A 3,857-nucleotide genomic window follows, 5' to 3' on the forward strand; every position below is an offset into this window, starting at 1 on the left:
TCTTTTTGTCCACAGACTTATTACAAATGTTCAACTTCTAATTTTTAAACAAAGGATTATACAAAATAATTGTAATTTCACGATAAACTCAATCTCATTATAATTACATTTTGACTACAGATAAGAGTTTTGTCTTAAAGGTAATTAATATTTTTGTAATATTCTTTAAATAGTAAGGTATTACAATGTTTTTTTAGAAGTGTTTAATCAAATAACTTATAAATTGTATTATCTTATTTAATAAACACTCAGAATCATTTCTATACGTTTCTTTCAGACTATGATCAGTATAGTCCTGTTAATAAACATTATTGTATTTAATTGGAATTTAAGTATTTCTATTAAGAGATAACTTACAAGTCAAATCCTTTTGTTAAAAGTTTCATATAATGTGATAAAATTTATAGCATTTTTTATACTGAGAATGGCAACACTGGTGACTTTCAGTGATAGTTTAAATATTAATAAAACTTTTACTTAGTTAAAAAAAGATCTGTGTGTGTGTGTGTGTGACTGAATGGATTGTTTATATCTTTGAATCTGTCGAACAGTTTCTGGGATTAAGACTACTATTAGCACATTCGTGGTAAATATCCCACAGATAAAAACTTAATAAAAGCAAACGTACAACATCTTAATACAACACTACATTATTTTATTATAAACAGTCATATTTGATGTAATGAACATAATCTATAGACAACAAAGGACACCCATCTTAAACTCCAACAGAGAACTTAGCCTGAATTAACAGCTAATAATCCTGTTAGAAAAATGTCTTAAATGGAGCCTAACCTGTCTTTTTTTTCAGATCTTAAACTTGTATCCTCTCATTCTGTTAACTTCAGATTAGAACATCAAGAAATCATTGGTGTTCAACTTGTTCATCTCCCAGATAATCTTGGAAAATTTATATAAGATCACTTCTTACCCTTCTTTTTTTTTCAAGAGATGATAACGTATCTCCTTAAGATAACCCTTCAATCCCTGGAACCATCCTAGGAGCCCCTTCTCTGAACCCCTTCCAATACGTCAGTATCCTTTCTTAAACAGAAGACCAAATGAACACACAGTATTCCGCATGAAACGTAGCTAGTGATTTGTGTTATTTAACTTGTAATTAATATAGCTAAAATTATATTAGTTTTACAACTACAAACAGTGCACTGCTTCTATGTGAGTTATCCATCACTTTTCTTCAGTAATGAAGGAACCATTATTTCAAAGATATCCACTTTTATGTTGGTGTTGGTCTAAGTTTGAAAAGAATTATTATTTTAAACAAATCAAGTCCTAACAGGCTGCTGTTCATCTATTATATACCCCCTCCTCTTTTGAAAAAGTCTGTCATTTGTAAAATTTAAATAAATTATAATATGGAATATAACAATAATTTACATTATCAGTGTTCTCCAAGCCTAACCAAGTTTCAGTAATTCCTAATGTGGAATATAACAATAATTTACATTATCAGTGTTCTCCAAGCCTAACCAACTTTCAGTAATTCCTAATGTGGAATATAACAATAATTTACATTATCAGTGTTCTCCAAGCCTAACCAACTTTCAGTAATTCCTAATGTGGAATATAACAATAATTTACATTATCAGTGTTCTCCAAGCCTAACCAACTTTCAGTAATTCCTAATGTGGAATATAACAATAATTTACATTATCAGTGTTCTCCAAGCCTAACCAACTTTCAGTAATTCCCACAATATTATAGTTTTATCCCTAATACCCCTAACGTTAGAAGTAACAAGTCAGTTTATAATGGAATTATATTATTAAACTATTAAACTTAAATCTCTCTCTATATCACTTTCACCATTGCTCTAGCTACGTCTTGTTTATTACTAATTGTACCCACACCAATAAGTAAGTTCAGTTTACACCAGATTTAACAAATATTTTTAGACATCCTGCTACTGATAGTACTAGCTACAAGTCCAACTACCCCACCTGTTGCTTTAAGAATATCCTTGTTGATAAGTAATTCAATTCAGCATGAAGCCCAAGGGAGCACTCCCTAAAGGGACACACACATTTATTCCACTCCCTAAACCTTTTAAGAATTTTTTAATACTTTTTAATCAGTTTTTCTGATTTTTTCAATTTCCAAAATCATTTGTTTTCTAAGCACTACCAAAAGAAAATATTCCTTATTACCTGCAACTAAGCTAGTAACACCCTCTCTGACATCCTGTACTTTAGCAGCTGGCAAACAAGTTATAGTCCACATCTGTACATTTTCCCCACTAAAAATATCTTTATAAGTATGTTTAATGTGAATAATATCTTCTGTGTATACCTCTTATCATCTCATCATAACATCCAAAGATTCAAATCTATTAATAAACTGTACCTGAATTTTAAATAATATTAACCCTAACTTTTCACCACTGTGAACCTTCAACTCATTATCTCACTGTCATCCAAAGTAATGTCTACCCAAACTTTTGCCGTTTCCTGTCTTGCTTCCCTCACTTCTTCTCTTAATCTATAATTTTTTACCCCTCTAATGGGACAATTTTTTCAAGCTACATCTAACCTATATTCCACTCTTGAACTCCTGTAAAATGGTTGCCAGCACTACTGCCAAAAAAATAACTCAATCCATATGTCAAACACTTTCATAGAAAAACAAAACTGTCTATTCAGAATTGATTAACCTATCAATCCCAGATAATATTGTATTTGTAAATTTCAATAATATCATCCCATATTCGGTTTTTTCCCAAGGAAATATGAGTCAAGAGATTTTAACCTGCCCACGTAAGATAACTCTTCCACCTCTGAACTCTTTTTCAGTACGTCAATATGTTATCTTAGACAAGAACATTTATACAGCACAAAGTATTTCAATTCAAGTGAGGCCTAACCAGTAATACTACTAGTACTGAGTAGTACTTTAGTAGTAATTCATTCAAACAAAATTAAATATATACATACGATCTAAAATTATAATAGTTTTACTACTAATAATAATTTACTATGATGTACTAAATTATTTATTTGGTGTATCACCACGTTATTTTAATTTTTAATACACAAGTTTTCGGCGCATTTACTCGAGCCTTCCGCAGTTGCAATTGCAAGACGATTAGTAAACAAAATGAGAATTCTCTAATACTAATATATCAACATTTTCAATATAGCTAGATAAGCCTAGGAATTTAATATCTAACAATTAAATCCTGGGTCTTACTGTTGTTATTGTGAAATTCATCAACTTTCCAAATTTTAATGACTAACCTCCTCTTCCAAGTTCCAGCATCTATTACTTTTTTGAACGACACTCCCTCTAACGTAGGTTTTCTAAAGTTCCCAGTTTTTTTTAATAAATATATTAAATTGTCCCAGTTTCTCTATGCTTCATTGTGAATTTTATATGTACGATTTGTCATTATACGCAGCTCTTTTAACTTCTATTTGGAGAATCACTTGAAAAAGTAAAATTATACATGTTATTTCCTTCTCTTATACGTTTTCTTAGCCTAACCTGTCACTGGGTGGCCGTAGGTATCAAGATTTGAAGATCTAACTAGTAGCGATAAAAAAAAAACGAAGTAGAAATTCTTTTTTACGTAGATTCAAAATAACTTAGATGCGGATTTTATTTTATTTATTAATTATATAAGCTTATAATAAATTTTGTTTGTCTAGGATTTTAAACATGCGATGCGATAAACATCAGATCACTTAGCCAAAAGTATGTTATTGTAATTTAAACTGTTTCAAGGCTAGTACAGTGTCAATCCGTATGGGTGTATGTGGGAGAATCCCAGTTTTTCATTCTGGTAACTGTACTCTTACGACGTATATTGCCCAGTTTGGTTAAAGTGCCAAACTAGGTTT

The 3,857-nt window shown here is 30.5% G+C and overlaps 1 long non-coding RNA gene across 1 annotated transcript; it reads right to left on the bottom strand.

Moving 5' to 3' along the window:
* Positions 1-936: 936 nt before the first annotated feature.
* On the bottom strand, positions 937-3,289 carry LOC111084067. The gene is made up of 2 exons (XR_002609382.1): positions 3,208-3,289; positions 937-1,044 (listed from the first exon to the last, which is right to left on the bottom strand). It is a non-coding gene; the product is annotated as an uncharacterized LOC111084067 (long non-coding RNA).
* Positions 3,290-3,857: the final 568 nt, after the last annotated feature.

Source organism: Limulus polyphemus, unplaced genomic scaffold (assembly GCF_000517525.1).
Source record: "Limulus polyphemus unplaced genomic scaffold, Limulus_polyphemus-2.1.2 Scaffold13330, whole genome shotgun sequence".
Classification (NCBI taxonomy): Eukaryota; Metazoa; Arthropoda; class Merostomata; order Xiphosura; family Limulidae; genus Limulus; species Limulus polyphemus.